Raw genomic sequence first — 22,390 nt, forward strand, 5'->3', positions numbered from 1 at the left:
TAGACTGACCTTCTCAACCTAGGGTATTGAAGTTGGAGGTCACACCTAGAATAGAGGACCCCATCCTACCCTTGTCCTAGGCAATGCTAGCCCGCCAGCAGGGTGGAAGGTGGAAGTGACAGTGGTCTGTTCTCCCATGACTATGGCAGTCACAAGTGCAATCTCAAGCTCAGTGCAGCTGCCACTTTCTGGAAGGCGAGAGACACCATTCCATGCCTCTCTCCCAGTTTCTCATGCTCTGCAAGCCTCCGTGTCCTAATGAGTGAGTCACCAGGCTCTAGGTCCGTGTTCATAAGGCAGTGGGTCTCCATGCCTCATAACCTCCTTTCCCTGAAGACATCAGTCATGGGACACGAGGACCCACCCCGATCAGGGTGCTCTCATACGTTCCTCAGGCTGCTGACCTCTGCAAAGACCCTAATGCCAAATAGTCATGACCACAGACGGGTTCCAGAGATTAGGACACAGATGCCTTCCCTAGACAGTCATGGCACAGAACACGAGCTTGCTGGAATGAGCAATGCCACACAAGCAAACTGAAAGCAAATCCAGAGAACACACTCTTGGAGTTCTGTTGGTGGTGTTTGGGTTTTGTTGGTATGTGGTATTTGTGTGTTCATGTGTTTGTATTTAACATGGATATGTGCATGCATGTGAGTTTGTGCACGTGGAGGCCTCAGGCCTTGTTTGTCAGTGTCTTAGGGTCACTATTGTGATGAAGCACCATGACCAAAGCTACTTGGGGAGGAAAAGGCTTATTCAGCTCGCACTTCCACATCACTGTTCATCATCAAAGGAAGCCAGGATAGGAACTCAAGCAGGTCAGGAACCTGGAGGCAGGAGGTGATACAGAAGCATGAAGGGGTGCTACTTACTGGCTTGTTCCTCATCACTTGCTTGGCCTGCTTTCTTATAGAACCCAGGACCACCAGCTCAGGGATGGCACCACCCACAATGGGGCCCACCCCCATCAATCATTAATTAAGATAATACCCTTCAGGCTTGTCTACAGCCTGATCTTATAGAGGCATTTTCTCAATTGAGGTTCCCTCCTCTCTGAAAACTCTAGCTTCCGCCAAGTTGACATAAAACTAGCCAGCTCACTTAAGTACTGTCCACCTTGATTTTTGATACAGGGTCTCTCACCGGCCTAAAGCTCACCAACTAATATGACTGACCTGTAAGCCCCAGGCTTCTTTCTCTGCCTCCCCAGCCCAGGGATTACAAGTGCACACCACCATTTCCAGCGCTTTCTTCAAGACAGTTTCTCTATGTATCCCTGACTGTCGTAGAACTCACTCTGTAGACCAGGCTGCCCTCAAACTCACAGAGATCCACCTGACTTTGCCTCCTGAGTGCCGGGATTAAAGGCATGCACCACCACTGCCACCCAGCTCCCAGCGTTTTTCTTTTTACTTGTTGTCTTAGTTAGGGTTTCTATTGCTGTGAAGAGACACCATGACCACAGCAACTCTTATAAAGGAAAACATTTCATTGGAATAGCTTACAGTTTCAGAGATTTAGTCCATTATCATCATGAAAGGACATGGCAGTGTGCAGGCAGACACAGGAGAAGGAGCTAAGAGTTCTACATCTTGATTCACAGGCAACAGGAAGTGAACTGTGTTACTGGGTGTAGGTTGAGCAGAAGAGACCTCAGAGCCCACCTCCACAGTCTCACACTTCCTCCAACAAGGCCACACCTACTCCAACAAGGCCACACCTCCTAATACTGCCACTCCCTATTGGGGCCATTTTCTTTCAAACCCCCACACTTGTGTCCTTAGGACAAACTCAGGTTTTGACCAACTGAGCCAGCTGTGCCCCCAGCCCTTGCATCTTTTTTTGAGAGAGGGTCTCACTATCTAGCCCAGGCTGGTCTTATACTCAAGGTCTTTCTCCCTGCTCCTCCAGGACAGGATTGTAGCGCCTGTACTACGGAACAGCATGCAAGCCGGGAACTAGGCTGGAGATTTAAAACACACACACACACAGACACGGGGACATGGGTCATCCTTGAAACAAGAATGCCAACTGTATTGTGTTCCAGGGAAGCTTATATAGGGATCCTTAACTGATAGCCACACCCCAGCTCTTGGGATTTCCAGCTGTAAAACCCGCCAGAATTCACTCCCCTGCCATCAGGAGCTCATGAGGGGTCTCGTGCTCAGAGCAGCTGCAGCACAAGAAAACAAGGTGTTTCACTCCAGCAGGCAAAGGGTCTGAGGCAGGCAAAGAGAGTCAAGGGGCCAGGGGTCTGCAGCCCCAAACACAGGCTCACAGCTGTGCCCCTTGCCACTCCCACCTGTGGATTTAGCCAAATCCCAAGCCTGCCCTTTCTGTTGAAGGGACTCCATGCTGAGAGAGGCTTGCAGCACCTCACCAAGGCTTTTCTCTTGGATGGGATCAGCAGGGTGACAGAAGAAAAGAACCAGGTCACAGTGGGACTCAGAAGTCAACTCAGGACTGTCCGATGTAAGGCGATGTGCTGGCACGGCCTGCAGGTCACGGTAGCCATGAGCTATGTCAGCTCTCCTCCATCAGAGCACCCTAATCCTGCCAGGCTGAGGGTGACCAAGTCTGTTGACAGAATTTCCCAGAGCCTGGCGTGTGACAGTGTACCTGGAAAGTGAATGGGCAAGGCCATAAATTCCCAACCTGAGTTCTCATATGCCTTAATGCCCATGGCCCAGCTTTTGGCCTCAGTCACTCAGATTAACGCTGGTATTATCCAGGCCTTCACCAGCCCAGCCAGCAATCCCTGAAAGAATTTTCCAAGGTCTGTTTGCTGGGGAAGATGCATTGGAAGCTTTCCTTTATCATCCTTAAAGAGTCTGTGTTCCCCCAACCATACCCAATCGGATGGCAGTGCTAGGTTCAGAGGCAGTCAGTGCAGCCCTGCCCCATGCTCAAGACCCAACAGCACTAAGGAAGTGGCTAAGCCTTGCAAAGATCAGCTTCCTCAGCAGAAGGTGGGTCTCTCCCTGGCAGGTCCTTGTTTGTGCATATGACATGGGGGCAGGTCATTGCCTTAAGCTAGAACCAGCTAGAATCATATGGTGTTTGAAGAATTCCTGCTACCACCCAGGCTGTGATTCCAGCTACTCAGATGGCTAAGGCAAGGAATTGCTGGTCCAGGGCCTTCCTGGGTAACTTAGCGGGGCCCTGTCTCAGAAGAAAAACAAAATCAGGCTGGAAATGTAGCTCACGGGGAAAGCACTTGCCTAGCATGCCCTGGAGGAGGGATTACTCCTGTCACCCAGGGTCACAGTCAGATGGACCCCAGGACCATTAAGTTTCTGAGATAATTCTGTGTGGTCCAGGCAAACTTTCAAGTCATAATCACCCTTCCTCATCCTCTCCCCTACCTGCCGGATGGCTGGGATCACCCCACCTGCCGGATGGCTGGGATCACCCCACCTGCTGGATGGCTGGGTTCTCCCCTACCTGTTGGATGACTGGAATTACCCCACCTGCTGGATGGCTGGGATCACCCCCACCTGCTGGATGGCTGGGTTCTCCCCTACCTGCCGCATGGCTGGGATCACCCCCACCTGCTGGATGGCTGGGTTCTCCCCTACCTGTTGGTTGACTGGAATTACCCCACTTGCTGGATGGCTGGGATCACCCCCACCTGCTGGATGGCTGGGTTCTCCCCTACCTGCCACATGGCTGGGATCACAGAGGGGCCGTTGTTCCGGTTAGGTGTGATTGGCCTTGGTTACAAGATGCCCAGATTTCTGCTGTAGTTTTACTCTGGAGTACACCTGTAGGAAGGCTCTAGAAGGGATGAACACTTGGCTTGGGGACAGGGTTACCTAAGTCCTAAGATACAGAGTTGTAATCCTCCATCCTCCTTCATTTGGGACATCAGTGCTCTCAGGCCAAAGCCGCTCTCCTGGGCATCTATCTGCCTTCCTTGGCTACTTGGCCTCTGTAATCCCGTAGTCAAGAACTGTTATATCTGGATGCATATGTGCAGTATCTTGCTAGGAACGTACTCGTGGGTGCAGCAGGCAAGGAGAGGGCCCTACCTAGGCAGTCCATCCTGGCCACTCCCACCCCTCTCTGTAGTACCTGAGCCCAGGGCCCTGGACTAGAAGACCCCAGCCCATGTCCACCCCAGTACCTTGGCACCTGCCTTTCTTCCCCTCCTCCCCCTCTGGCCACGGTCACTTTCCAGAGGCTTTTCTGAAGCCTGGAGCCCCTGTGGGGAGTCCCAGCTTTTCACAGGACACCATTTTTATTTCCTGGTGTCTGTCATACTTCAAAAGGGTTTTGTTTCTTTGAATGTTTGCAGCACCCAGCCCGATTATTTGCGGGCATAGGGTCCTAAAAGACAGAGCGCACCCAGACAGTCCTAGATGGCAGGAGTGGGGGCCCGAACGGAAAGGGCAGGATTCTGTAGTTGGGCATCTGACCACAGCCCTGCTAGAGACCCTCAGTGGAACCAGAGGTGAGCTGAAATCCAGCTGTGAGGAGGCCTGTAGAGCTGGTCTGTACCAGGTCCCAAACCCTGCTGTCAGCTTGTCCCTGGTAATGTCCTTCTTCCTCCTCGCTGCCCCTGCCTAGGCTAAGTAGGTCCCTGAATGGAGACCTGAGGACCCAGCAGGCAGGGCTAGCCTGACCTGAGAACATGAAGTAGATTCAGGGAGGTACCCCAAGGCACCAAACACATCTGTCACACGTGTCAAACCACAGGCTGAAAACTGGTAGCCCCCAGTCAGACACAGCTCCCCCTGTGTTCTGTTTGGCCTCTTCAGCTGGTACAGTGCTTCCCCGGTATGAATGAAACCCTGGGTTTGATCTCTAGAACTGCACAAGCTAGGTGTGGCAGTGCCCACCTGGAACCCCAGCACTCAGAAGGTAGAGGCAGACGGAATTTGAGGTTAAGGCTGGCCTGGGCTATGTAGCAAATGTCAAAAAAAAAAAAAAAAAAAAAAAAGTTCAGCCTTGGATGTGACACAGCCATCACCTCTGTCAAGTCCCAGAACATCCCAAAAGAGGTCCCTGACCATGAACTACTCACCCCCACCCCTCGGTTTCACCCACCCGCTGGTTCACATCTTACCTTGTGTGCTTATATCACGTGTCTCTTTGACCCTCAGCATCACGCCGTCCTGCGGCATACATTAGTACCTTGTTTCTTTTGTGGCTGATACTATCTCATCCTGCCATGTCCTGTGTATTCACCTGCTCGTCAGTGGGCCTTTGACTTGTCCCTGATTTAGCAGCTAGGGCGAGGCTTCTTGAGTCAGTTCAGTTCAGCAAGCACTTGACAGAGGGCTGCCTGGGAGCCAGCTTCAGCTGAGCTCAAAGATGAAGCTACTGCCCTCATGAAAGTCAGACAGACAGACAGACAGGCAGACCAACTACTACTTCCAGCCTGTACCACCTACAGCTCAACATCCTCATCTGGGAAGTGGGTCCAGGGAGGGCAGGCTGCCCCCTTACACCCTGGGTTCCCCTACAACACATTTACCCTGAGAGCCCAATCTGCACCTTGAGCTTCTGGGCTGGCTGGGCCTGGCTAAGCAGAGGAAACAGAGACAGGGGCACAGAGAGACACACGCCTGCACAGGGCTGAGACCAAGGGGTACACTCGAGTTCTGGGTTAAACAGCATGGGAGGAGGTTTGGAACCTGTAGGTGAGAGGCGCTAGCGTGGCCGAAGGCCACATGGGGAACAGCACGTATTGATGCAGGTGTTCAGGATGAGTTCAGGAAGTAGCATCACAGGTAGGGCGGGCGGGGCTGAGGCAAGGTGGGAAGAAGGCCAGAGAAGATTCCAGTGAACTCTCCCTGCGTTCCACGTGTGGCAGTGGTCACCTGTCTCAGGCATATTCAAGTTTCCTGCTGATTTGCTCAGTCCCACCAGCCACTGAAAGATCTTGCACCGTGGTATTAACTGGCAAAGATTTTCCTAGGAGGATAACAATTCCCATGACCTCACCGTCAAGGGAGAGCCCTGACTGACGCCTGGCCAATCTCCCTCCAGATTTTCTTTGCGCAATTTGACAACTGAATTATGTAGTAGATGTCTATTTGTGTTCTTCTTGGACACAGAGCCTCCTAGTCTCAGCATGGCTCTCTTACTGGAAACTTCCTTTCTAAAGAGCATGACAAGTTCTGAGGCAACGACATGTCCCTTGGGTGAACTGTTACCTAGGACTGGACGTTAATGCTGCTTTTGCTTCCTCATTCTAATTCAGCCTGAACTTTCCAATACTGTGGCAAAAGCCTAAAGCAGTCAGCTTGTGAAGCAAAAAGGTTTATCATGGCTGGGGGCTTAGGAACACCAGCGCAGAAGGTGGTGGGCCCCATCTCTCTCTCTCTCTCTCTTTTTTTTTTTTTTTTTTTTTTAGCACACTGTGCAGGAAAAGGTTGCAAAGCAGAACTGTTATCTCATGGCTGGGAAATGAAAGAGAGAAATAGACGGAGGGACCCGCAATCCCCTCCAGAGACCTCCCACTTCTCAGTTGTGCCACAGCCTGAGCACCCCAGGGCCTCTCAAGGCTCCAAGTATAATGGTTACCTTGCCTACTCTCACCTCCACCTACTGTTCTCTGCACAACAGAAGTGAGTGTGGCGTTCCCAAACAGCAACCATATGGTCCTAGCTACAAATGGAGAAACTGCCTTCCAAAATGATAGGACCATGGCCATTCCTACCAACTGGATAGGCAAAGCGCTCACCTCATCACAGCTTCTTGCCCCAAGTGCTGTGTGTTTACATGTATGTGCATGTGCCCGCATGCACAAGTATGTGTGCTCTTGTGTATGCATGTGTGTAGGGAAGGAAGGAAGGCCAGCTGCAGGTGTCATCCTCAGTCACCACCTTCTCTTGAGATAGGATCTCTTGCTTTCCTGGAACTCAAGTAGGCTACGCTGGCAGGCCAACAAGGCCCAGGAAGACCCAGGGATCCACCCGCCTCCACCTTCCAGCACTGGGATTGAAAGTGTGCACCGCCATGCGTGCCTGGCTTTTTTATACGAGTTCTGGCTTGGGATGCTGGCCTTCCTGCTTGCATAGCAAGTCCTTGCCCAGCTGAGAATCTCCTGGCCTTTTAAATGCTGCTATAAGCCCCCGAGTTCTCAGCTCGAACCCCTCTTCTGTGAGGCCTCCACAGGCTCTCCTGTCTGCCCTCCACATTCCCATGGTCCATAGCCACCCCAGCTACAGATCTGGTGTCTAAGCCATGGAGAACCCACCTGGTCCCCACCAGACAGAGTGCTCTGTGTCTCCACCCGATGCTGGGAAGTTGCCTCAGCAACAGGGGGTCAGTGGTAGATTCTCTTTTGTTTTGTTTTGTTTTGAGACAGGGTCTTACTGTGCAGCCCGAGCTGACCTGGAACTCACTGTGTAGGCCAGGATGACCTCAAAGTCATAGCAATCTGTCTGCCTCTGTCTCAAAGGCATGTGCCACCACTCCCAGCTTTAGAAGTGAATTCTTGTATGCAGAAGAGGAACAGCTGAGGCCTAGACCAGACAGCCTGGTGACTTACCCAGGATCACACAGTTCCTGAGAAGCACAAACGATTCCTGCTAACTGGTGTTTCCTACACGCCAACAAGGGAGTCTCCACACCCCGCCTTCAGCCGCTTCTCATTGCCAGTATGCCAGGACTACTGGCAGTGGGTCCAGCCCTGTCCCCAGTCACCAGACCGCTCTGGCATCACACGGGAGTCAGTCTGCAAGGCTGCTCCATGCTCCGGCCCCAGTGCCTGTCCTCTCAGAGGGAGACCTGGACAATGGTGAGGGGGAGTAGAGGGGATGCTCATGGAGCCTGGAGGCTCACCACTCCTGCTGGCACCGCCCACCACACCCTGGATTGCCAGCAAATTCCTGGGAACTGCGGAGCGTCTGAGCAGCCCCTTATCTTCTCTTGAAACTGCTTATCTGGCACACCTGATGGTTTTTCCTATCAGACCTCCTGGAGTCAGGCTCCTGCAGAGCCGCTGCCGTGGTGCCTTGGAGCACAACACTCTCTCAGCAACGTTTGTCACCAAAAGCAGGTGACTACATGCTGACCCTCCTCCCCCCTCCCCCCCAGAGAGGCAGAAAGGAAGAGCCTGGATCTCCCATCCTGCATACTGACTTTACACCAGGCTCCATATGAGGAGCTGGGAAGACAATAAAAGTACATCAGTTCTGCAGCAAGCCAGGAGTGCTGAGTGCGGAAGGAAAAGCCTGGGAAGGGCGAGGGAGGGGAGGGGGGGAATGGCAGGAGCAAGCCAAGCAGGGACGCTGGGACTGCACTTTCAAACTGGGCAGTCAGGGAGTGGGTGCTCAGAAAGGACAGCTGAGCCGAGATCAAAGAGGGTAGAGCAAGGAGGCACTTAAACCTTGGGGCTCAGAGTACCTCAGCAGAGCAAGGGACTGGGGGCATGCCAACGGTGCTGGGAGGGATGGTGGCCACAGAGAGGACGGAATGCTGAGATGGTGTGCTAAGAAGACCAGGATCCTGCAAGGCCAGGGAGGGGACTTGGGGTTTGCTTTGTAAGATTTTTCTCTAGAGGGCTGTGAGCAGGCTTATGATGTGGATCTCCACAGGCCACTCAGATGCATGCTTGTATAAACTAGGGCTAGGCAAGCCTAAGGCCAGGGGCTGGCTTGGAGGCCCTGCTGTAGACCAAGCTCCTCTGCCTGGTAAGGTCTTGCACTACATCCCGTCACAGGGCACTCATACACACTCACAGGGACACACAGACCTGAATTTGCCAACATTCTCAGTGGCTCGGAGCAAGTGACTTCACATCTTGGAGGCTCTGCTCCTAGAAAACAGAGCGCAGATTCCTTCCTAAAGTGACTGTGTTCAGAATATAGCTGCCAGCTTCATCCAGAGGAGGATGGCAGGTGGTTACACAGGGACCCTCCTGTCCCTCAGCTGCTGGCTGCCTTGGCTCTGACCACCAGGAATGGCCATGAACATGCTACCTTGGGCTGGGCACCATGGGCCTGACCATTCATGAGTCCCTCTTGTGCACTGATGAGGATAAGGGTGGGATCAGGAAGTTGAACCCACACCCTTCGCCCTTCCTTAGCCCACACGTTCCTCACAGCTGTCTCGTCTGTCTCCACCAGCTCCACCTTTCCTCTTCTTCCCCATCACCATCTTCTTCACCTCCATCTCTCCTCACGTCAGCACTGTCGGCATTTCTGTATCTCAGCCTCATCCTCCTCGGTGCTGGCCTCTAGCAGGTGCCCCCCTCCTCAGCCCTCTGCTCTTTGAATTGTTATGGTTCATCTCATTTACTGTTCCACAGATGCCTCCAAGCAGCACAATTATCGCTCTTACCTCTTCTGTGCTCAGAGGAGAAAAGTGAGGCACACAGAGGTTTCTGGGTGTCTTTCTGGGTTTCTATTGCTGTGAGGAGACAGCATGACCATGGCCACTCTTATAAAGGAAAACACTTCATCGGGGTGGCTTACAGAGGTTTAGTCCATTATCATCATGGTGGGACATGGCAGTGTGCGGGCAGACATGGTGCTTCTTCATCTTGTGTGGGAAACAGGAAGTAGTCTCTCACACTGAGAGACTTGGCTTGAGCATATGAGACCTCAAAGCCCTCCTCCACAGTGACACACTTCCTCCAACAAGACCACACCTTCTAATAGTGCCACTCCCTTTGGCAGCCATTTTCTTTCAAACCACCACACTGGGCTTACCTAAAGTCACAGGTCTAGGTGGACTCCCAGATGGCCCATGTCCTGAACTCCACAGCTGGTCCCTTGCACTGTCACCCCAGGCAGGGCAAGGAGGTGTCACTGAAGCTGCAGACACAGAACTAGAGTCAGGTTCTCACCTGCTTTGCATCCACAGAGGCCTGGGGATAGTGGGATGGTTGGTTCTCAGACAAGGAACCTTCCCAAGCCACGCCCACCCTCCCGAAGTCACCCAGGGCCCCAGGAAGAGAACTACCAGCAGGACCTGAGATATCTTCAGACACCAGGAACAAGAGCCACCAAGCCATCTCCTGTTATCACCTCTCTGCTCTCCTCTCCCTACCTGGGTGCTAGACACATTTAATGATGTGGATAAGCATCTGTCAGTCTCCACTCTTTGAATAAAGTCTTGGGTCTTCCTGGGCAGCCCGGGACTAAAACTCAACCCTATTATTTGTTTGTTTGCTTGCTTTGGTTTATTGAGTTGACACAATGTCTTATGTAACCAAGGAACTCACTTTGTAGTCCAGTCTGGTCTCAAACTGATGGCAATCCTCCTGCCTCAGTCTCCCAAGTATTGGGATGACAAGTCTGAGCCACCACAACTGGCTTTCTGTTTAATTTCTCTTGTACTCTGAGTTGCCACCAAAGCCTACCAGATGCAGGTCCTGTCTGCAGCAGGGTCTAGGCCACATTTGCAGTCAGAACAAGTATTGTGTTTAAAATAAACTAGTTAAGCAGGGCAGAGTTAGTGCACACCTTTAATCCCAGCACTCAGGAGGCAGAGGCAGGGGGATTTCTGTGAAGAGTTCCAGGACAGCCCAGGCTACATAGTGAGAACCTGTCTCAAAAAAATAAATAGGAGGTTGTTTATTTATTAGCAGTTACGAGCATGTATCATTCCTCCAGAGGACTGGAATTCAAGTCCCAGCACCCATGGCAGTTGGTTCACACCTCCTGTAACACCAGCACCAGGAGATCCAAGACCTCTGGCCACTGTGGGTATTGATACTCATGTGTTCATACCCACTCCACATACATATACACATGTACATACCCACCACACACACATACACATGTGTACATACCCACTCCACATACATATACACGTGTACATACCCACCACATACACACATGTATATACCCATCCCCCACACACACACACGTCTACATACCCATCCCACACACATACACATGTGCACATACCCAACCCACACACATACACATGTGCGCATACCCACCACACACCTATATACATGTGTACATACCCACCACACACACATACACACATGTACATACCCACCACACACACATACACACATGTACATACCCACCCCACACGCATATACACATGTACACAGGATTGAAAATAAGATAAATAAATAATTAATTAAACTGGTTAAGTAATAGCTCTCAGCCTTGTTGGCCCACAAGGCTGGCACTGAGAGCCTTGAATTTTGGGGGGAATGATGATATGTTAGACCCTGTTCCTCAGCCTGGCTACTAATTTACTCTTCCAGCTATCTTGACCTTTTCTACATAGTTCCTGGACCTGTGCTTCTGTGAATGCTAGGTACACGCCCGAAGCAACCATTTCAGGACCAGGAGGCAAGAATATTAAAGGTCAAGGAGGTAGACGAGAACAGAGGGCTGAGGCTGAGACCCTGTCATTTCACACATGAGGAAGCGGAGCCCTGGAACTGCTGTAAGAACACTCCCTTAAGTCTGGTCTCTCTCGCCATGTCCTGTGAACGGGTACCACTATCAGTCAGCCTTCTTGTCTAGAGGGCAGTCCCAAGGGCCAGAGAGGGAAGTGCCCTGTCTGAGGCCCCACAGCTGCTCAGGACAAAGTCACCAGCCCTAGTCCCCATCAGAGCCAGGCTTTCACTCCCACAACCTAGAAACTCCCCAGCTCACCAGGGGCTCCAGGATGGAATCCTAATTAGTCTTAGACAGCAGCTAAGGTGTGAGTTCCTTTGCTCTGCCTGGGGACATGTGACGTCCAGGCGTGGTGTGCTGTGCACACTTCAGCAAAATGAATCTCCGAGGCACATTTCTAGAAGGAAGGCCTACAACTAATACTGACCTCCTGGCACAGAGGGATCTCCGGCAGTGTGTTCAATTCTGAGAAGAGAAAATCTAGGTTGGGCAGGACTCTGAAAGCCCTGAGCTATACTCACAGCTTCTGACTCTGGGTGGGAGGTGGGCCAGCCTGGACTCAAAGACCTTACCTCACCTGGCAGGGCTCCTCCTGCCACTCCTGGGTAGCACAGCTCTCTCCCTGCCTCAGTTTCCTCATCTGTATTACACACTATGCTGCCCAGACTGTGCAAATGAAATGTTAAGTCTCTGAGAGGGAATGAGGGGCTCTCCCAGATCCTGGACCTTCTCCAGATGAGGGAGTTAGAAGGTGTCTTCCAGTAATCAAGCTAATTAAAGTGTGTCTAAGCGTGGAGGTGTGGCCTAGAGGACAGAGGGTGTGTGGCATACATGAAGCCCTGGGTTCCATTCCCAGCACCACATAAAACCAAAGCGGAGATGCACACCTATAATCCTAGCACTTGGGAGGTAGAGACAGGAGGGTCAGAAGTTCAAGGTCATCCAGTGAATCAGAGACTCAACCAACTGCCAATCAAAAAATGTTGGAAGCAAACCCTGTATCTGCAGTGAACTTGCTCTGGGATCTTAGATTCCATGTTGCTGCTCTTTCCCTAATAAGGGAGTTGTGTTGGACGTCCTAAGCCAGCCAGGGGATTAGAGTCTGCAGAGGGCATGTGTAGCTTCCAAGTAGGTTTTGTGCCTTAGAGGAGACTTGGGCATCCTTGAATTCTGTTGTCTGTGTTCTGTGATGCTGGGGATGGGACCCAGGGCACTGGCACAGTAGGTAAGTGCTACACTCCTGAGCTACACTCCAGCGCATGTGGATAGACCCTTAGACTCGGCGTCCTTGGAGGAGAGTCCCAGAACCAAATCCCATCCCTGTGCAGATAACAGGTGTTTCCTGCTGAGCTGTCACGGAGAGAAAAGAAAACCACAGAGGGAAATGAACTGAAGTTACCTCAGCCATGACCTTCTGCCCATCCATGGGACTTGGACCAGAAGGTATTGGTATATAGGAATGCATGCCAGCTGTCTAGGAAAGGTACCTGCTGCCCCCTCCAGTGAGACTGGGTCTCTTAGGGGAGGCTGAATCTAAGCTGCAGGGATAGACATGGGGCTGCAGGGGGGTGGGGAGGATTCTCAGGCCAAGAATCCATCATGAAGCTGAGGACCCATGTTCTGTCAGTCGTAGAATCATCCCCTGGAAAGGGAATGTCATACTCAGTGTGTGGAAACTGCTCTGGTCTCATGAGTCTTCCCTCCGAGGGAGCTAGCTTGGGGACCACCAGAGAGGACCGGTCCCATAAGAAAGTGAAGACTGAACAACGGTGGGCACAATGGGGAGCCATGTTGGCACGGCTCCCAGAGTCTGTGTCCACCAGAAGAAGCAGGCATCCCAAGAAGGGATGTGTTTCTGCTAGGTCTGGAGGCAGCCCCACAGAGCCTGTGGGAGAGGCAGAGGTGGGAAGAGGGAAAAAAAGTGAGACAAGCTGGCTCTGCCTCCGAGGACCCAGGAGCTGCATCAGGTCAGATTCCCTGATCTGATGGGGATACTGGAATTTCATAGTGGACGGAGGACCCTCTGTAGGGATTTTGGGGATCTCAAAGGAAAGCTGCTTCTCACAAGGAAGGCTGCACTGAGCAAAGGGATGCAAGTGATCAGCTGATGTCCCTGTCCTTGTGGGTCACATTGGGGAGGGACATGGCTGTCCCAGCTACCACCTGGTATGCATAAGAACACAGTTTTCCTGGGTAGCAGTGCTGTTTTCTAGAAACAGAATCAGGAGAGGATTGAGAAGTCAAATACTGCATTGCATAGTGCCTCAGTGTCCCCTCTATGTGATGGGCAAAATCAACCCCTCCTCTAGTCCCCAAAAGGCCCAAGGGGGAATCACCCACAGCAGGCAACTGGCCAGGATGATGCCAGGCAAAGGGCCACCAAGCTGATCAGTAATGAATGAAGGGCTGGACCCACTGAGGAGTCACAGGGATGAGCCACCTGTGATCGATCCCGGCAGTGATGAATGGGCAGGGCAAGAAATGAGTCAATGAATGAACTAGACACAGGGCCTGGCGGCTGCCAGCAAACAATCTGAATCAGCTCAGAAGGAGGCCAGAGGTCAGGTGATGCTGACCCAAAGCACATGGGCGCAGGCATGACGCCTCTCTGACTCATGCTAGCATTGTGCCACCAGGCCTCCCTGAACCTCTGAGTCACTTTCCTCCAGGCCAGGCCTGAGCCCTGCTGCTCATGGACTGGGCCCACAATGAATCAGGGGATTTACAGGAGAATAAGCATTAAGAGCCAGAAGTGCCTGACTTGGGGAGTGGGGGGCTGTAGATAGGGTTAAAAGAAAGGACTTCAAAGATTGTGGGGTTAGGGGTGGCTCTGGAGGTGAGGACAGGATGGCTCCACACAGCACAGTAAGCATCAATGGAGCCTGGCGCTGTGCCAAGGGTCATGTCTTCATTTTCTTGTAATGCCCATCTGCCTATTGGGGACAGGTAATGTCTGATGTTCACCTGTAAAGCTAGCATTCTTGAGGCTAGAGGTATAGCCTAGAATTCAGGAAGCCCAGGCTGTGACTTGGAAGGGGGAAAGAGAGAGAAGCAGGAGAATCAGAAATTCAAGGTCATTTTTGGCTAGGATTCGACTACAGCCTGGGCTACAGGAGACCTCCTTTTACAAAAGAAGCAGCACCATTGTGTTTCATTCTATCCAGGGTACTCAGTCCCATTTTTTTCACAGAAGATGATGAGGGCAGTGGACGGAGCAATCTGGGGGACTGAGGATGGCTGGGAGGTCCAGAAGCAACGGTGCCGGGTGGACATGTGACCAGAGCTGAGTTGTGTCTTTGAGAAAGAGGACAGTAGGAAGGAGCAGACAGTATTGGGGGTGGTAGGGTACTCCCTATGATTAAAGGCTGGAAGAATTCGGTGCTGGGTTTGGAGGCAAGGCAAGGGCTTTCTTACCTACTGTTGCGGGTGGGGCGGCTGGGCCTCCATTCTTCTACCTATTCATCCTGGACTGTTCTCTGTAGGCAGTGGTCACCTGAGCAGTCTGCAAAGGCGTGCTAAGTTACAGTTGATAAAGGGACCCAGTCTGGGGGCACTAAACTCTAAGGAGAGGTTGTAGCATGACTTTTCTGGGGTGCTGTGAACCTACACTTGACACATGGAGACCCAGTAGCCCTCAGAGCTTCTAGGCATTTGGAGACAGTCCACCCAGAAGGTTTAGAGATGCATTCCTCTGCCTCTGTCCCTCACATGGTCACACAGCAGGCTCCTGCATGGAGAGGCTCACAGCTAGTGCCCATGACCCCTCGAGCTCCTGCCTAGCTCTCCAGCTTTAAGGGGTAAAATGCAATGAGACAGCATGCCCTTTCTAACCGAGGGGTGCTATGTTCAACGAGGGCCTTGCGTGCAGGTGACGGGGAGTCCCACTAGAAAGCATAAGCAAAGACTGCTCTGTCCCATCCTTTAGGAAATGGCAAAGGATTAGGGAGACTGAGTAGCCTGTCAAGAATCCCAGAGTCCTAGGATGTGAAGTCAGGATCAGGACAAAGGCCTTCACCCTTGTTTTTTTGTTGTTGTTGTTGTTGTTGCTGTTGTTTTGTTTTGTTTTTGTTGTTATTGTTGCTGTGTGTTTGTTTTTTGTGCACACCTCAGCTTCTTCAAGAAATGTTTGCTGTGGTTGTGGATTTTGTCAGGTTTATGACTGCTGTCTGCCCCATGGTCCATTCCCTCCTCCGGCTCTTAATGGTGTATATTAGGCAATTGCTACTCAAAAGAGAGAGCAGGTCACAGGCATGTCAAAACCACAAACCCTTGTTCTTAATTTTTAAATGAAACTTGTCTAACACGTGCTGAGCCCTAGATTCCTTTCCCAGTGCCCAGAGGGCAAAGTTATTTGCATAGAAAATAATGGAAACTGGGCAGAATTGGTCATGTCTATGATTTTAGCACCAAGGAGTCCAGAAAGACTGCCATGCATCCAAGGCCATTCTGGGCTACAGAGTCAATTCCTGGCCATCCTGGGCTACAGAGTGAGGATACAAATGAAGGTTGGTTGTGGTGGCTCACACCTGTAATCTCAGCACTCAGGAAACAGAGGCAGGGCAGTTACTGCAGATTTGAGGCCAGCCTGATCCATACAGTGAGTCTAGGCCATCCAACGCTACATAGTAAGACCCTGTCCCAAAAATCAAAACAAAGCAGCAAATAACAGAAAACAGTTGTGCATTGCAGGGCTGGTCACAGCGACCCTAAAGATACGTGGACAGAGCTCCCAGGAGAGAACAGTCGTCTCGTGTGCCAGTGAGCTGCTGCTTGCTCTGGAATGATGACTGCATGTCCCGGACAGGAAGTGTTCTCACAGAGCGATGGAGACCGGCCGTGCCAGGACAGGAGTCTGAGAGCTCTGTGGCAGGGATTCTGCTCACTTGCCTCCACCCTGTGGGTTGTGCCACTGAGATACCTTCCTTCTACTCCATGTTGGACACTCTTCCCGGAAGCTTACCTCAGCCCTCATAAAAGACCCAGCACTTTGGCTTCTCCCTGCTCTGGCATCTGCAAAGGGCTACTCAATGCAGCCTCTTGGTATGGCCCCAGCACACTCTCAGGGTCCCTACAGAGGGGCACTAACATCGCCCTGTAGGCTTGGGAGTTCAGGTGCCCTTTCCTCCTACTTGGCAGGCCTTTCCCTATGGTACCTGTTCTGTCCTTCAGACATAGGGAAAGAGGACCTCTCTGAAGTCCTGCTTGTCTACAGAGAAGCTGAGTTCAGGCAGTTGGCCTGAGGTCACAGCCAGCATCAGAGGTGTGATTCAAACCCTATGAAGCTGTATCTTCAGGAACTAGGGGCATGGTCTCTCCAACATGTCACAGAACTTGCCATTAAGAAGGTCACATGCAGGCGGTGGTGGCACATGCCTTTAATCCCAGCATTTGGGAGGCAGAAGCAGACGGGTCTCTGAGTGAGGCCAGTCTGGTCTACAGAGTGTGTGCCAGGACAGCCAGGGCTACACCGAGAAATCTTGTCTCATGAACAAAGAAGAAGAAAGAGGAAGAGGGGGGAAAGGAAGAAGGCTCATGTGAAGTCTGGAGTTGGCCTCCCCATTTCTCTGGGGTCTCCCCTCCAGCCCCCCTCCTCCCCCGCTAAGGAGGGAAGCAAACATCAATAGCAAGCTTGGGGACCAGGAGAGATGAGGGTAGGTAGATCCCCATCATCTGGCGTTCCCACTTAGTTCCTGAAATGGTTATATCCTGCCCCACACCTACCCAGAGATTTGGGAGTTCAGGCTTCCTGCTTACAGCTGGACTTACTGGAAAGGACCAGTGGGGACTGGGAGGGGCACAGAGGGGCCAGGTAGCAAGCAGGGATATTTCCTGCTATCAGGATGTGTTCCCACCACTTCTTGGAACCAGGATTGCTCTGGGCCGACATGGTGTACTTTGACCTCATTGAAGGGGCCCATCTGTCACAATGTTAAACCCTCTTCCTTCCCTGGGTCACAGCTGGTCCAAGTGCTTGGGGACAATGCAGGGCTCTTGAGCCACCTGTCCTACAATTTCTCCGGTCACTGAAGATGGAAGGCTCAGTGCAGGTTTCTGCTTCACAGTGCCACTAAGTCCCTAGTCAGTGTGGCAGCCCAGCCCTGGTAGATGAGGCATTGAGGTCCCTCTTCCTGTTATAGTAGCTATGCAAATGGGTGGAGATCTAGTTCCTGGAATGATGGCATCCACTGGCCTGAGAAACCTAGTCCCTGGGGGCTCACCCAGTCGGGTGCTGGGAATGGCCCACTCTCTCTCCCAGTCCATCTCCATGCAGAGCTTGCAGCCCACATCTGGGTCACTACGCCCTTCGGGGCAGAAGGACTGCAGCTCACCCACCATATCAGGGTGGTCCTAACTCCAAGAGCATCGAGGGTACAAGGGGAGCAGAAAGTGGTAGCCTTGCTGGCTTGCAACACCCTCTGCTTACAGAGAAGGAAACTGAGTTTGCAGGCTGTGCCAGGGACTTGCCCAGGTTCCTCCTCTCTGCCTCTTGCCTGGACGTGCCCCAGCAGCCTGATCTTAGCTTCCGGTCCCTGCCTCAGTGCCTCAGTGGCTGCCCCCTGACTGCCTGTCCCGGGAAGTCATTACTACACTGCCCGGCATCTCGCCCTACCATGAAGGCAGGTCCCCTAAAGCAAGAGGAGCCATCTTCCTGTGTGGCTCCATCCCTTGACACCTCACTCCTTCACGGTTATTCCCTGTGACACAGCACTTCCTGGAATCCCCCTGCCTGTGGGGCTTCGTTGAGTTGCTGAATCAACCTTTGTCTCTATGACTCCCATTCTTTCTTCAAGTCTCAGTGTTGTCACCTCCAGGAAGCCCTCCCAACTGCTGCTGCCGGGGCAGCCACGTGCTCCAGGCTCCCTCAGTCGTGACCTGTGCCAGGCTGGTCTGACCTGTGCCATGCTGGCCGCCCTAGCCCTTGGGTGTCCATCTTTCCCACTGGACTGGGACCCCTTGAAGTGCTATAGCAATAAAGGAGGTAGGGATTGTCACTGGACATAGGCTTCAACCCTCAGGGCAGATGAAGAATCAGACATGAGTGGAAAAAAGGGTATTCCAAGGATTGGATAACCAGATAGTGGCTGATCCTCTCTGGCATGGGCATAGCTGTGAGTTAGGAGGAGAGGTGGCTTTGACCATTCTTGAGGTACCTTCCCTTCCCATAGAGAGGAAACTGCTCCCTCCTGGGCTTAGGGCAAGACAGAGCCTGCCTCCCCCTGGGAGGAGCCTAAATAGTCCACACCAAGTTTCTCAGCCTCTCTTGCAGCTGTTTGCAGCACATGATCAGGTCAGCCCGTCAGAGCCAGCATGGATTTTTTTTTTCCACTAGGAATTGTCTTGTGCTGGTTGGGAGCTTCTTAGTCAAGACTTCCAGATAGATTTGGGGATGAACCACATGTCTACAAATGCCTGTCCAATGCCAAGGGGTGAAAAGGCAGTGCCAGAGATTCACATTTATTTGTCTAGAAAGACATCAGCTAGGCATGATAGTTCCTGCCTATAATATTCACCTTCTGGAGGCTGAGGCAGAAGGATGACTGACCTACATAGTGAGACTGACTCAAAAAGACAAAGAGGGGCTGGGCAGATGACTGTGCATGCAAGCCTGGAACCTGTGTGAGGGAGAAGGGACAGAACCAACTCCACAAAGTTATTCTCTGACCGTCATACCTCCCCATGTCCCAATATCATGCACACATGCGTACACATGCGTTCATGCACAAATAACTTCTTTAAAAAGTTTTTAGAGACGGTTCTCTGTGTAGCCCTGGCTGTCCTGGAACTAGCTCTGAAGACAAGACTGGCCTCGAAATCACAGAGATCCGCCTGCCTCTGCCTCCTAAATGCTGGGATTAAAGGCGTGCGCCACCACTGCCCAGCATAAATAATTTTTTTAAAGAGAAGAGTAAGGGGTTGAGCTAGAGTGGAGGGAGGAGGGGAAGGAAAGGAATTCATTGAGATGCTCGGGTGGAAAGATTCAAGACGTCTGGAGGGGTGCTAGGAAACAAAAGACAGTGAAATACAAGGACACCGCTGACATGCCAGCCCAGAAGTCCCCTGAGTAGGGCCTCAGGACGGCAAGATGGTTGAGTGAAGGGGAAACCCTAGCCTGGAGTCAGAAGTTGATAGAGGCGAAGCCCAAGGTTCATCTCCTTCTTCACCCCAGATAGCACTGGGGCCCCTAACACCCATTCCTCAGATAGGGAGGAACATCTGAGGTGTCCTAAAGACCACTTCAGAGGCCAGAACTTGAAACACAGATGTCCATAAGGAATTGATCTCTTTTATCCAGATCACACTGTGGAAGTCAAGTGCAGGCCCGGCCTCCAGGAGCGAAGTGTCAGCTCCCACCTCCTAGTACTAACTATTTCCTTAATTTCCTCCTCTGTGTGTCTGGGAAGGTTGTTCAGGACATCCTGGGGATGTCCCCTTCATAATCGGGCTGCAGCCGGGGACAACCCTGCTTGAAACCGAGCTCCCGAGGGAGAAAAGACATATCTACACAGGGGAAGTGATCTCATTTTGACCTTGACTGTGAAGCCAAGCTCTGCCAGATGAGGACCCAGAAAGACCTCTGCAGGTTCCTTATTACCGCATGGGGAGAAGGGGCGATTCCACTGGGCAAGTGGGTTTGTGGAACTGTGAGGGAGGGGGGCCACATCTCCTGTCCCCAGCTACAATGTCACTCCAGTGACACTACCTTCCACATGTGTGAGCATTGCAGTGCATCGCAGTGCCTGGACTGGGGTTGGGGTTAGCAGCTCGACCCCCAGCCATTCTTGGCTGAGATGCTTTCTGAGCCTTTGGCTCCTCCCCCACACTCCCAAGGCAGGGCCTATCTGATCTCCCAGATTGGGTCTTCCTGTGTCCTCCAGAACTTGCAAGGCATACAAGGACCCATTTGTGTGCAAGTACCCAGGATGTCCACTAGTACCAGTCAGTGGCACTCTGGGATGGAGGGTCCCCACACAACACTGAAGCCTGATTGTTCTTCCCAAGTTTGACCATGTCTGTGTGCCATCTCATGCTCAGTCCTTGTGGTCTGAGTCTGCTATGCTCCTTTATTGTGCCCACACTGCCTCATCCCTCCCCTGGACCTTCTCTCCCGGCTTCCTAGTTCCTGCTCTTCCTTTTCCACATCTCCTTAGCTATGGGCTTCTACACTGACCCCAGGACTTTCACACACCATTCCTTCACCTTGGGGGAACCATCGGCTGGAGCCAAGCAAGGCCTGGCCCCTAGCAATTTGGGGGTGTGACCCCAGCCCCGCTAGATTCTCCCCTGCGCTCTGATACATTTTCTGTTTATGTCATCACCGTAAACAGCATCTGTACTTCGGAGCCCGGCAGGACTAAAGTGCTCTGCTTCGTGTGTTCCCAGCACCTGCCTTGGAGGAAGCCGACTTTGCACCTTAGGTACTGGAGGAGTCACTGAGGCAGGGCGTCAGATCCACTGCTCTCGGAAGACGCCTTGTGGACAGTGATTATGCATCCACGGGGAAGTGGGGAAGAGATGTCCGCTGTTCAGGTGAGAGAGGAGACGGTTGTGGGGGGGAGGGGGACGAATGGAGAAGGCGTCCAGCTGGTCAGTGCTCAGCGGTGTCCCAGCTTCCCTAGTGTTGGCCCCCACCCCCTCCTCAGCCCTTATCACTCCTCTCAGGGAACTTCCTGGGCAGCAGAGGGTACCTGAAAGGCTTTACCAGAGCTCATCTGTGGGCTCCTGGAACCAACTTTGCCTGTACTCCACCCACCAGGAGAATGATAGACATAAGAATTCCAGCCAGCCCAACCCTGATCACAGTGATCTGCCAGAGTGCCACACTGCTGAGGCCCCATCTAAAGTCAGCTTCTGAAGAAGTCATGATGGGGGCAGATGGGGGCAGATGGGGACAGGAAAGATGGAAGAGTGTCTCCACAGTCAGAGCCCTGTGCAAGAGCAAGTGGTCCCTAATTGAGGCAGGCTGCACAGGGGCCCTGAACAGGCGCTGCCATAGTTTCCATAGAGATGAGTTGCTATGCTGACTTCGCATGGTACACTGGGTAGAGACAGGGCTGAGCTCAGGTGCAGTTTCCCATCTTCAGCAAGATCCTTTTCAGCATCCCCCTCATCATCCTTGCACCACTCCTCCAGCATCCCTCCAGCATCTCATTCCAGCATCCCTCCAGCATCTCATTTCAGCATCCCTCCCAGCATCCCTCCCAGCATCCCTCCAGCATCCCTCCCAGCATCCCTCCAGCATCTCATTCCAGCATCCCTCCCAGCATCCTTCCAGCATCTCATTCCAGCATCCCTCCAGCATCCCTCCAGCATCTCATTCCAGCATCTCTCCCAGCATCCCTCCAGCATCCCTCCTAGCATCCCTCCAGCATCCCTCCCAGTCTGGGCCGGGCCTGGCCTGCACTTTCCTGGGTGGGGCTCAGCATAGCTGAAGTCAGGACATCTGTATGGGACAAAGAGGCCAAATGGGGCCTTCCTGTCAACTGCCTCCCCTAGGACAAGGTTGGTCCTAGAAAGTATGAGTCAGAAGCAAAGATCCCTCCCCAGGAGTCCTCACAGTGACCCTTCTTCCAGTCCCTGCTGGGATCCCTGACAACACCAAACCATCTTAGCTGGGCAAATTAGAGGCAGTGGCCAGGGGGGACTCTTCAAGTCACACATGACACAGAGTCAGCCTGGCTTCTTGACACCCTTTCTGTTCTAAAGGTCAATTCCTGGGTTTCCCATGGAGGAGTCCCCAGTACTCTCCTACCCTCCTAGCACCCCACAGTCATCCTGGGGGTTGGGCATCAGTCACTCTTGCCCTTCCGAGGACAGGAGGGTGGGAGAGCTGAGTGTCAGCACTAGGACCCTCCCTCAGGTCCTGATGATTCCTCAGGGATGTGGGTGGCACTAGAGTGGGGGCAGCCTGGCCACTTACAGTCTCAAAGAGGCTGTGCCCCCTTCCTCTGGGGACACAGAGCATCATTAGCTCAGAGAGGTTAACCTACCTGAGCACACAGCCAGTCAGAGGTGGACTCTGGGAACTCTGGCTGCACATGCCCCCTGCCTGAGGAGATCTTGATGTT

Source organism: Myodes glareolus, chromosome 9 (genome assembly GCF_982192425.1).
Source record: "Myodes glareolus chromosome 9, mMyoGla1.1, whole genome shotgun sequence".
Taxonomy (NCBI): domain Eukaryota; kingdom Metazoa; phylum Chordata; class Mammalia; order Rodentia; family Cricetidae; genus Myodes; species Myodes glareolus.